We start from the raw sequence: 12706 nt of genomic DNA, 5'->3' as shown, positions 1-12706 counted from the left end.
TACAGCGGTACTATGGGAGACTGGGTGCTTGGGTACAGCGGTACTATAGGAGACTGGGTGCTTAGGTACAGCGGTACTATAGGAGACTGGGTGCTTAGGTACAGCGGTACTATAGGAGACTGGGTGCTTAGGTACAGCGGCACTATAGGAGACTGGGTGGTTAGGTACAGCGGTACTATGGGAGGCTTGGTGCTTGGGTACAGCGGTACTATAGGAGACTGGGTGCTTGGGTACAGCGGTACTATGGGAGACTGGGTGCTTGGGTACAGCGGTACTATGGGAGACTGGGTGCTTGGGTACAGCGGTACTATGGGAGACGTGTTGGATTTCTATGTAAGGTGTTACAGACAGTGATTCATTGAGCATTCATAGCCTAATATCCCAGACACTGTGCTGTTTATTTAACACATTCCACTGCACGTACACACTCTGCTCCCCTCCATCAGCCCATTTAATGCTATTGATGTCACATTTAGTATTTCCATCCATGTTGCATGCCAGTTCTGTATATAAAGCGTTATTTGTGTGACTGTATAAATAGTATTAAATCTGTTTCCTCTACATGGTAAATATCTGTAGCCATTCCCTTGTAAACTTTCTGTATCACCCATCCTGCTAATATTCTGCTTCCAGGCTTGTTCTGTACATGATCTGCTTTAAATGATGGGGTATATATGTAGTCATAGATGCCTTATAGCATTAGTCAGGGTGGGTCTCTTTTCTATAGTCAGGGACTACTAAAATCACTTTTGCTTAGTAACAAATTCCAGATAGATAAAGTCAAGCTCTGCTAACTTTTGTGCACAACTGGAGTGAAATAGGAAAGCAGATGTACCTGCCGTCCTCTGGATTACTGTGATCGCATAATGATTATTTTGTGCTTTGTAACAACTCCAGTCCTGTAACATCTGTACATGTATTTAATACTGCGAACTTGGTGCTTCATTGCTACAGTTTGGGTTAAAGCCAAAATTTACTACAGTGGCCAGTATTGGAGCTCGCTCACACCATCGTATAAATCGGATGCCTGCTGTCTGAATATCACTCAGATTGATGCTGGTGACTTTTTTTTTTTTTTTTTTTTCCACTGACAGAACCTGTGAAAAAAGTTTGCAGCATACTGAGATTTCACTTTGAGAATAAATGAGTGTGAGAAAAAAAAATTGAATGCTGAATGGAGCCACAATGAAGCATCCAATTTTTAAGGATACGTTACAATTCTGTAACACTGTAAGCTGTAAGGCTATGTGCCCTTGGTCTAGGAACTGCTGCGGGTTTGATGTTGAGTATTTATGCAGCGTGAAACCCCCGGCGTCCAGATGTTTCAGCATAGTGGATGGGATTTCAAGAAATCTCATATTTCACTATGCGACGGTGCACCTGCGGATCACCCGCGGACACTGACATGGGTGCGTCTTTCTGGACTGCAGCATGTCAATTTCTGTTGCATAGACGCGAGTCCCTGCAACAGAAATTCTATAAATGGAATGTGTTGGACACCGTGAATCCACACGGTTCAGTGATCACATGCGGATTTACCTGCGTTCAATAGACACAGCGCTTTGGACACCGAACATGCTCTGGATCGTGGGTAAATAGCTGAAATGGTCCTGTATATGACTGACGGCAATAACTGATTGTATACAGACAGCACATGGGTGACAAGTGAGGAAAAAGTGACACCACTTTTCTGGGTGAGACTCAGACCCATATTTTCATAGTGTCGTGAGACCTTCGCCTCAAGCTAGAACTTCTCAGTACTTTTGACATCTATTTTTTTTGTGTGGTGTTCCTGCAGTATTGTTCAGAGGTGTTATTTTTTATTTTTTTTTTTTCTTGTGCAGATAAATGTTACCTTATGAAGTCTATACTGCAGTGTACTTTTTTTTTTTTTTTTTCTTTAATGTAATATGCAATTTTCTTTCAGGCTTTTTTTAAGTTTTTTTTTTCCCAAAATGACGCTACATAAAACTGTAGAGAGAAAATTATAAAAAGCTTGAAATCCTTCCACTTTTTGTTCCAGGGAAAGCCATTGATAAAAAACCTATTTTGTGACTGATTTAGTGTTCGGTTTGCTTTATGTAATGTCCATGTCAGCGGTAAAGTAACAGTAAGCCTACGTTCTTATTATTAATTGTTGTTATTATTATTATTATTATTATTATTATTATTATTATTATAGCGCCATTTATTCCATGGCGCTTTACATATGAGGAGGGGTATACATAGTACATACAAGTACAGTAATCTTAAACAATACAAGTCACAACTGGTACAGGATGAGAGGACCCTGCCCGCGAGGGCTGACAATCTACAACGGGATGGGTGAGGATACAGTAGGCGAGGGTAGAGTTGGTCGTGCAGCAGTTTGGTGGATCGGTGGTTACTGCAAGTTGTAGGCTTGTCGGAAGAGGTAGGTCTTCAAGTTCTTTTTGAAGGTTTCCATGGTAGGTGAGATGTCTGATATGTTGTGGTAGAGAGTTCCAGAGTAGAGGGGATGCGCGGGAGAAATCTTGTATGCGACTGTGGGAAGAGGAGATAAGAGGGGAGTACAGAAGGAGATCTTGTGAGGATCAGAGGTTTCGTGCAGGTAAGTACCGGGAGACTAGGTCACAGATGTACGGAGGACTCAGGTTGTGGATGGCTTTGTATGTCATGGTTAGGGTTTTGAACTGGAGTCTTTGGGTAATGGGGAGCCAGTGCAGGGATTGACAGAGGGGAGAGGCCGGGGAATATTGGGGTGACAGGTGGATTAGTCGGGCAGCAGAGTTAATAGATTGGAGTTGTGCGAGAGTGTTAGAGGGGAGGCCACAGAGCAGGAGGTTGCAGTAGTCAAGGCGGGAGATGATGAGGGCATGGACTAGGGTTTTTGCAGATTCTTGGTTGAGGAATGCACGGATCCGTGAAATATTTTTTGAGTTGAAGTCGGCAGGAAGTGGAAAGGGCTTGGATGGATATGTGGTTTGAAAGAGAGATCAGTGTCAAGGATAACCCCAAGGCAGCGAGCTTGTGGAACTGGAGAGAGTGGGCAGCAGTTTACTTTAATGGATAGGTCCGTTGGGGGGGTCACGTGAGATGGGGGGGAAAGATGATTAATTCTGTTTTGTCCATATTAAGTTTTAGGAATCTAGCGGAGAAGAAGGATGAAATAGACAGACATTGAGGAATTCTGTTTAGTAGATCTGTGTGTCATCAGCATAGAGATGATACTGAAAGCCATGAGATTCTATGAGCTGTCCGAGGCCGAAGGTGTAAACGGAGAAGAGCAGGGGCCCTAGGACTGAACCTTGCGGGACTCCGACGGATAGGGGGCGCAGTGAGGAGGTGGTGTGCGAATGGGAGATGCTGAATGTCCGGTCTGCTAGGTATGATGTAATCCAAGATAGGGCCAAGTCTGTGATTCCAAGAGATGAGAGGGTCTGTAGTAATAGGGAACGGTCCACTGTGTCAAAGGCAGAGGACTGGTCGAGGAGGACAGAGTAGTGTTGCTTGGCCTTGGCGGCTAGTAGGTCATTGGTGACCTTAGTTAGGGCAGTTTCAGTGTAGTGGTGTAGCCGGATTGCAAGTGGTCGGGGTGGGAGGATAGTTCAAGATGGATGTGTTGTTCTGGTAGTTTTGAGGCATAGGGGAGAAGTGATATAGGGTGATAGCTAGATACAGAGGATGGGTCAAGAGAGGGCTTTTTGAGGATAGGTGTGATTGAGGCATGTTTAAAGCTTGAGGGGAAAACACCGGAAAAACACCAGTTGTTAGTGATAGGTTGAAGAAATGGGTTAGGGTTGGGATGAAGACTGTGGTGAAGTTTGGGATGAAGTGGGATGGGATCGGGTCAAGTGCACAGGTAGTGACATGTGATCTTGAGAGTAGAGTGGAGAGTCGATCTTCTGTAATGGTGGAGAAGTTGGTTTTGGGGGAGGAGGGCCGGGCAGGTAGGAGGAAGGGCACTGGAGGTTGACCAAAACTGTCTCTGATGTTATCAATCTTCTCCTTGAAAAATGAGGCAAAGTCTTCAGCTGAGATGAGTGGAGAGGGAGGTGGTGCTAGGGGGTGGAGGAGAGAATTAAAGGTGTTGAATAACTGTTTAGGGTTGTGAGACAGGATATGAGAGATGAGAAGTAGGTTTGTTTAGCTGCAGCGAGTTTGGCCTTGAAAGTAGTGAGGGACTGTTTTGAATGTGATTAAGTCCTCATTGGAGTGGGATTTTTTTCCACTCCGCTCAGCAGCCCTGGAAGCCCGCCTCAGTTCTTTGGTCAGACTGGTGTGCCAGGGCTGTCTGTTGATTTTGCGAGCTTTGGTATGTTTGAGAGGGGCAACTGATTCCAAAGCTACAGCTATTGTGGTGTTATATAGAGCGGCAGCGGCATCCGCATTGTGTAGGGAACTTATGTCTGTAAAAGGGAGGAGGGATTCAGACACTGAGTGTAGATCGAGGTGTTGAAGATTTCTGCGAGGGTGTGCGAGTTTTTGAGGTGGGGATTGTGGACCTGAGGAGGAGAGGGAATGTAAGTAGGTTGTGGTCAGAGAGGAAGAGGTGAGTTAGAGAGACTAGATAAGGAGCAGTGGTGGGTGAAGATGAGGTCTAGTGTGTGTGGCCATCTTTGTGAGTGGCTGCAGAAGACCATTGAGTGAGGCCAAAGGAGGAAGTGAAAGAGAGAATTTTAGTGGCAGCTGAGAGGGAGGTGTCAATGGGGATGTTGAAGTCACCCAAGATGATAGTGGGGATATCAGTGGAAAGGAAATGAAGTAGCCAGGTGGTGAAGTGGTCAAAGAAGGTGGTGGCTGGCCCTGGAGGGTAGTATATGACAGCTAGTTGGAGGGGGGGTAGATGCGCACAGAGTGCACCTCAAAGGAAGGGAGGGTAACAGAGGGCGGCAGTGGGATTGGGGTGAAGGAGCAGTTATCTGACAGGAGAAAACCAACTCCTCCACCATGCTTGCAGCTGGGGTGGGGGGTGTGGGAAAGGTGGAATCCACCATATGAGAGTGCAGTGACTGTGGGAATGTGGTGTGGAGGGCCAGGATTTGGAGAGATATCTCCGGCAGAGAGAGTGTTAGCAGGTGGGAGCAGGAGAGGGCATGAGGGGGCTGTCTGTGTTTGGAGACAGAGGATTGTATATTGAGGAGCAGATCTGAGGAAGAGGCAAGATGGATTGGAAGGATTGAAGAAGAGATGAATAGTTCCTTGCTTGGTGTGGGGTTATCAGAAAGTGAAGGATTATAGGGGTCAGAGTGGAGACAAACAAAAACATTGTTTACAGTGACCTTCCAGTTACCTTCAGTTCCCTTCTAGTTCAATTCTGGATAAATTCATATTTTCATATCATCTCACACTTTTAAGATACACACTGCAGACTAAAGTCTTGGCAGACTTGTGCTATGCAATATATGTGCTACAAAGTGCATTCAGGTGTGAAGCTGAGAGGAGTGGTCTGTGCTCCTCTTGGTCAGATAATTAAGAGTGGACCAGATGCATATGATCAAGCCAAAGTAAACAAGGTCATAAATAATACTGGGGTAAAGCATACTTTGATTCCGAGTACTAAAAAAAACCAAACTGATTTCTTATGGGCTCAGACCAATATTATTCAATAGAGCTGTTCAGATGAGCAGTTTTGTTCTTTTGGTTTTAGGCTAGTTTCACACTAGCGTATGGAGGAGATGCGGACTTCCTCCGTGAAGCTCCACCCCTGTCGCACCTCCTCCGGTCAGCTCTGCCTCCGTCGGCATGCGGCCTGCGTACCCAATCTTTAGCATTGGGTACAAAAGCCGTGCCGCATGTTGCGTTCTGCGCAGGTCGTCGCCCCATCAAAATGACGCATGTGGAAGCATCCATATACATCGGCACGGCCTGCATACCCAATGCTAAAGATAGGGTATGCAGGCTGACCGGAGGAGGTGCGGCCACGGGCGGCGCTTCATTGAGGAAGTCCGCATCCCCCCCCCCCCCCCCCGCAGCTCCTCCATTCACTATTGTGAAACTAGCCTTACGGTCCGAATCTGCCCAGAAAAAAAAAATTGTATCATGCACTAATTTCTGCCAAACTTCATATGAGACTCTTTTATCCAAGTCTATGGGTGTGCTGAAAAAAATGGATGCCATACAGAACATATGTAAAGCATCAGTTTTCTTTACAGATACGTTGCGGTTTGTAACTGAGGAAACTATTAGGTTTTGTAAATGGTGTTTTAAAATACTGATGCCGTCAGACAATTGTTTTCTACGCTTATGTGCGCCCAACATTAGGTTGCCTTTTCTTGGCCGCTTTTCTTTCCCGCTTGGTGTTGGCTTACACTCTAAACGTATCCGTCTCTTTATAGAGAGCTGGCTGCAGAGGATGCATCTATCCACTGTTTAGCTGCATTCACCGTGGGATCTTGATGAGCACAATCGGCTGCTGTGATCTTTAGGAAGTTGCTCATACTTCTAGACTGTATGTACTAATGGCCAATGAACACGACAGGCCTCTCCAAGTAACGGAAACACCAAGGCTTCTGCGTGTAAATACAGGTCGGCGCAGGAGATTGCTTGGTGCTAACACAGCTTTGATGACTTTTGCACACTGCTATTAATCTACAGTCTGTCTGATTAGAGTCAGGTCTTGTCTGTTAATGTTTTTAAACAGTTAAACTGATTTCTGAATAAGATCCTTGTGGGAAAACACCCAGTAAATTGCAGGAAATGCATAAGAAGCTGGCTTGGCCATTACTCTCCACCGGTGATACAGTGTTGGCTTTGTTAGTGGAGAGAGCGCCTGGCACTAACTATCTTTTTAGTGCAGGGATACAGTCCTAGATCTGTTAGGGATGTTTCCTTGTACGCCGCCTTATGTCTCAAGTGTTCCCCTTGAATTCTGGATATACACAGTGGTCTGTAGCTCCATCCTTACAACACAGTAGCATAATGAAAGCTTCTATGTCCTACATGTTCACTATACATAGGATGTCCAGAAGACTAAGTTTATACTAGTGACTTCCAGTTAGTCATTCACTATATGAGACTAATCAGAAATGACAATGTATTTGCATTTGTAAATTTCAAATGACATTTAAGGACTAAGTCCTCATTCAGAGGCTCATCCATATACCGTATATGGAAAAAAACGGGCCAGTTTTCATGTCTACTGGATGAGAGTTTCATCAGTGATTGGTCAGTGTGTGTCCATTTTTACTATTGGTTATTATAAAGTTTCTCCTACCCATTACAATGTTATAAATGGAAAGCGCTGAGATGGCATCCGGTTGCAGTTTTGGATTTTCAAAACCTATTTAAAGTAAATTCAGAGGCCTTTAGATTTCTCTCTGACTTTGACCCACAGTGGACGGGCTGGCGGCAGGACTACCAACCCGTGAAATATACGAAGCTGCCATGCTCATGTCGGCAGAGCCGTGAACAGCCCGTGCATTGTGGTCTGAGATCATACCGATTGGTACTTACGGTACATCTAAATGAGCCCATACTTGTGTGGTGGTGTTTGTACTGATTTATGTTGTGGACATGAGAACAGTGCCGTAGATTATAATGGTGTAATACGATTCCTATATGTGAAAACCAAATATAGAACATGGATGTGAAAAACTAACATCTCATTCAGAAAGTTCTATTTTGCAGAAACTGCATCACCCTTGGCCGTAGGTTGTCAGGGTTTGGAGCTCAGTCTCATTTACTCGAATAAAGTTGCAATATCGGATACTTCCTCTGGACAAATGTCACCACTCGCCATGTTTCTTAACAAGGATAAAAAAAATAGCAAAATATTTGAGAGTTGGACTCCTTTCAGACAAGCGAATGTACAATATTGACTGTTTTCGTGGCATCATGGGGTTTATCCTAATATCTAATCCGTAAAAAAGGAAGCTTTGTAGCTCATTTCTTTCTTTAGCCATATTGGAAAAGCACTGATGACCTCATTGACACTGGTGTTTTTCTAATACTAAATAATAGCAACGCAACTACTTGAAATATCAAAGTTAAAAAGAAGTCCTGCCAAAATAGTGTGTCTCCCAAAAAGAATAAAGCTGGGGCTGCACAACTACTGTCATTTGTCACATGACCAAGCTTTGCTCGGTGCCACTGCTATGTCACAGCGCAAGACAAATGAATGAGGTTGTATTGCAACCCTGTGAACTCTGTGACAAGTAACAAAAAATCTGAGGTTAGACCCCATTCACTTGTATTGAGCTGCAATACAACAGGGGCCTTGAGTGAGCCTTGGTTGTGAGACAGGTGTCACGGCCAAAGTCGCTGTAGCCTTAGGGCCCCGTCACACACAGCGATCTTGCTAGCGAGATCGCTGCTGAGTCACAAGTTTTGTGACGTAACAGCGATCTCACCAGCGAGATCGCTGTGTGTGACGCGATCAGCGACCGGCCACCCTGCCGGGATCGCTGTTGGAAAGCCCTGGACATTTCTTTGGTCGCTGGTCTCCCGCTGGCCAGCACGCATCGCTGCATGTGACAGGCGGGAGACCAGCGATAAGCTGGTAACTAAGGTAAACGCAGGGTTTCTAAGCACGTCGCTGTGCTTAGAAACCCGATGTGTACCTTAGTTACCAGCGCGCTGATGCAGGGAGCTGGTAACTAAGGTACACATCGGGTTTCTAAGTGACGCACGTCTCTTAGAAACCCGATGTGTACCTTAGATACCAGCTCCCTGCATCAGCGCGCTGGTAACTAAAGTACACAGCGACGTCGCGCGCTGGGCGTCGCTGGTCCTGATAGCTTGTGAAGCTGTCTGTTTGACAGCTCACCAGCGATCATGTAGCGACTCACCAGTGATCCTGACACATTGATATCGTTGTCGGGATCGCTGGTGAGTCGCTATGTGTGACGGGGCCCTTAGTCTGAAGCCAGAGTCACACTATCGCACTGCACTCGGATATCACCTAAGTGCAGTGCGATTCCCGTTGATGCTGGCAGCAGAGGAGATGGAGAAAATACTTTCTCACTCCTCCTCGGCTCGCAGCAGAGCAGGAGCCGAGGGACTTTAGCATATCGCACCGGATGCCATGCGCTGGTGTGAAACCAGTCTATGTAACTAGTCAACATCAAACTGAAGGGCAAGCAGCAGCGTAACTTTTATGATCTATCTAATTGGCTTTCATCTCGTGTTTCATGACAGAATTTCATTGAAAGAAGTTTTCCATGATGGAAAAAAGTTTTTCTTCCTAAATTAGTGCCACACCTGTCTCTGGTTTTACAGCTTTTCTCTACTAAAATAAATAGGGTTGAGCTGCAATATGTAATGCAATCCGTAGAAGAGTATGGTGTTTTGTTTTTTTTTTTGTTTTTTTTTTCCCCCCCGCACTGCAGTGGCACTGTAAATGTAAACCCCCTGCCTCTGGTCATATACTCCTCCTCCAACGTCTATCCCGTTTTTTGGCACCATTCCAGTCCTGCGGCTCCATCTTGTGACAATAGCTTTTCACTGGCCAGAAGTTGCGTCACAAGAGCTCAATGCAACTCTGAGAGCCAGAATGAGTCTCTCATAGAGATGTATTGAAAAGTGACCTCTGCATGCTCCATGAAACACTAGAGCTGCCAGCAGGTCACTTGTCACCAGAGACAAGACGGGAGCGGCACTGGAAAAGGATGGAAAGCGGTGGCAGCGGAATTGCTTTCAAAGCCCCACTCAGGCGGTGCAATAAAAAATAAGTGCTAGTGGTTCTTAAAAGGAAACCTGTCACCATGTTTTTCCCAATATAAAGTACGGCCACCACCATTAAGGCCTTTATTACAGAATACAAGAATTCTGTATATGTCCCAAATCCAATCTGCCGATCCCAAAAAAGATCATTTATTATATTGAGAGATTGGGTGGTTCAGTGAGAAGAGTTTCTCTGGTCTTGAGCAAAAACTCGCTCACTATGGGGCGTGTGCATCGGGAAAGGCTACTGACCATACAATGGGTACAGAATGTATTCAGACCCCTTAACATTTTTCACTCTTTGTTTCATTGCAGCCATTTGGTAAATTCAAATTTTTTTTTTTTTCTTCATTAATGTACACTCTGCACCCCATCTTGATTGAAAAAAAAAAATAGAAATGTTGCTGCTGAAAAACCTGACTCGCATCCCAGAAACCGTGCGTTTTTTTTCTGCGTGTTTTCCGCGTGTTTTTTGCGCAAAAAATGCGCGTTTTTTATGCGTTTTTTCCGTGCGTTTTCAAAACGCAAAGAAATAGCCAGAAACGCAGAAAAATCCATGAAATTAATGAGCATGCTGCGATTTTTACCGCAAAGCATTTTTTTGCGGTAAACGCATCAGTATGCACAAAGTGCAAAATGCATAGAAATGAATGGGAAGCTTATTTTTAGCGGTTTTATAGTCAAATCCGCTAAAAATACCGCTAAAAAAAATGCTGTGTGTGCACACAGCCTAAGTCACATGCTGTCCATTTCCTTGTGATCCCCCTTGAGCTGATTTTACTACTTCATTGGAGACCAGCTGTGTTTAATTAAACTGCTAGGATTTGATTTGTAAAGGCACACCAATGTCTATATAAGACCTCACAGTTCACAGTGCATGTCAGACCTAATGACTATCATGAGTTCAAAGGAATTGACCAAGGAGCTCAGAGACAGAATTGTGGCAAGGCACACATGTGGCCAAGGTTACAAAAGAATTTCTGCAGTATTCAAGGTTCCTAAGAGCACAGTGGCCTCCATAATCCTTAAGTGGAAGAAGTTTAGGACCACCAGAGTATTCCTAGACCTGACTGTCCAGCCAAACTGAGCAATCGTGCAAGAAGAGCCTTGGTGAGAAAGGTAAAGAAGAACCTCAAAATCACTGTGGCTGAGCTCCACAGATGCAGTAGGGACACAACAAGAAAACAGATTTGCAAAAATACTCTGCAGTAAAATATGACAGTAATCAGCAAGTGCTGGATAACAAATACAGGGTATTTAGTCGATACTATTTTTGCAAAAAAATGTACACCAAGCTGCTTCACTGCGTCAAGGTAACCCGTGTTGAAGCAGTCCCTATCTAATGTATTTAAAACCTGAACATCTGAACAGTGTCTAAAATGAACAGGATTCAGACAGGCGCTTCTTAGTATGGGCTTGTGGTGCAAGACAGCTCTTTTGTGCATGCCACACAAGAGAGGGGTGAGGTCTCAATCATGCTAGGCATTGTTGTGTCTCAGTTAGTGGGTGGTGTGAGCGTTGTCTTACCGACTTGTTCACATTGTGCATGTCACATGTGTTTTTAGATGCAGTAGCGAGATGGGAGAAAGTTCCACAAAGTCAACTATCACTGCAGCCCTCCACCAGTCAGGCCTTTATGGCAGAGTGGCCCAAGGGAAGCCTCTCCTCAGTGCCAGACATATGAAAGCCTGCATAGTTTGCTAAAAAACTCAGAACTCCCAGACTATGAGAAATAAGATTTTTCTAGTCTGATGAGACTGAGAGAACTTTTTGGTGATAATTCTAAGCGCTACGTGTGGAGAAAACCAGGTACTACTCATCACCTGCCCAATACAATCCCAACAGTGAAACATGGTGGTGGTGGTGGCAGCATCATGCTATGGGGGTGTTTCTCAGCTGCAGAGACAGGATGACTGGCTGCAATTGAAGGAAAAATGAATGCGGCCAAGTACAGAAATGTCCTGCATGAAAACCTCTTCCTGAGTACTCTGGACCTCAGACTTGGCCGAAGGTTCATCTTCCAACAAGACAGTGACCCTAAGCACACAGCTAAAATAACAAAGGAGTGGCTTCAGAAGAACTCTGTGATCATTCTTGACTGGCCCAGCCAGAGCCCTGACCTAAACCCAATTGAGCAGCTCTGGAGAAACCTGAAAATGGCTGTCCACCAATGTTCACCATCCAACCTAACGGAACTGGAGAGGATTTGCAAGGAAGAATGGCAGAGGATCTCCAAATACAGGTGTGGAAAAACTTGCATCATTCCTAAGAATAAACATGGCTGTACTAGCGCAAAAGGGTGCTTCTACTCAATACTGAGCAAAGGGTCTGAATACTTATTACCATGTGATATTTAAGTTTATTTCTTAATTAGCAAAAAAATTATACATTTGTTTTCTTTCAGTCAAGATGGGGTGCAGAGTGTTAATGAGAAAAAATGAACTTTTTTGACTTTACCAAATGGCTGCAATGAAACAGACAAATTTAAAGGGGTCTGAATACTTTCCGTACCCACTGTAGGTTAAACCAGCGCATGCTCACTACAGACAGAACTTTGCTCTGCACTCGGTAGGGCAGAGAAAAGTGCACCTGTGCAGGAGCGTGATGGAGTATACTGTGTGAATGATATAGGATGCGTCATCCACATGAAGTGGAGGACGACACTGATTGTAGGAAGACTGGAGGCGCCAGATCAAGAGACCAGGAACTTCTTTTTTGGGATCTGCAGACTGGATTGGGGACAGAGCAATCTAGTATGCTTAAAAAAAAAAAAAAAAAAAAAAAAACCTGGAGCTTTTTTCGGTTTTGTATCTTCGTTTTTTGCTTCCCTTTTTCCCAGAGCCATAACTTTTTTTTTTTTTTTTGTGAATATGTCCATTTGAGGGCTTGTTTTTTGCAGGACAAGTTGTACTTTTGAACAACACAATTTGTTTTACCATTTCATGTATTAGAAAATGGGGAAAAAAATTTCAAGTGCAGTGAAATTGCAAAAAAATGCAATCCCACACTAGGTTTTTCATTTTGTTTTTTTCCACTAGATTTACTAAATGCTAAAACTGACCTG

The 12706-nt window shown here is 44.4% G+C and overlaps 1 protein-coding gene across 2 annotated transcripts in view; it reads left to right on the top strand.

The window, feature by feature from the left end:
• Positions 1-12706, top strand: part of PLOD2 (procollagen-lysine,2-oxoglutarate 5-dioxygenase 2) — a 280821-nt gene that overhangs the window by 1161 nt on the left and 266954 nt on the right. The gene's annotated exons all lie outside the window — the stretch shown is intronic.

Source organism: Dendrobates tinctorius, unplaced genomic scaffold, assembly GCF_039654945.1.
Source record: "Dendrobates tinctorius isolate UK_male_01 unplaced genomic scaffold, ASM3965494v1 ptg000060l, whole genome shotgun sequence".
Taxonomy (NCBI): Eukaryota; Metazoa; Chordata; class Amphibia; order Anura; family Dendrobatidae; genus Dendrobates; species Dendrobates tinctorius.
The sequence above is the reverse complement of the archived record's forward strand: the minus strand, read 5'-3'. Positions and strand labels throughout refer to the sequence as shown.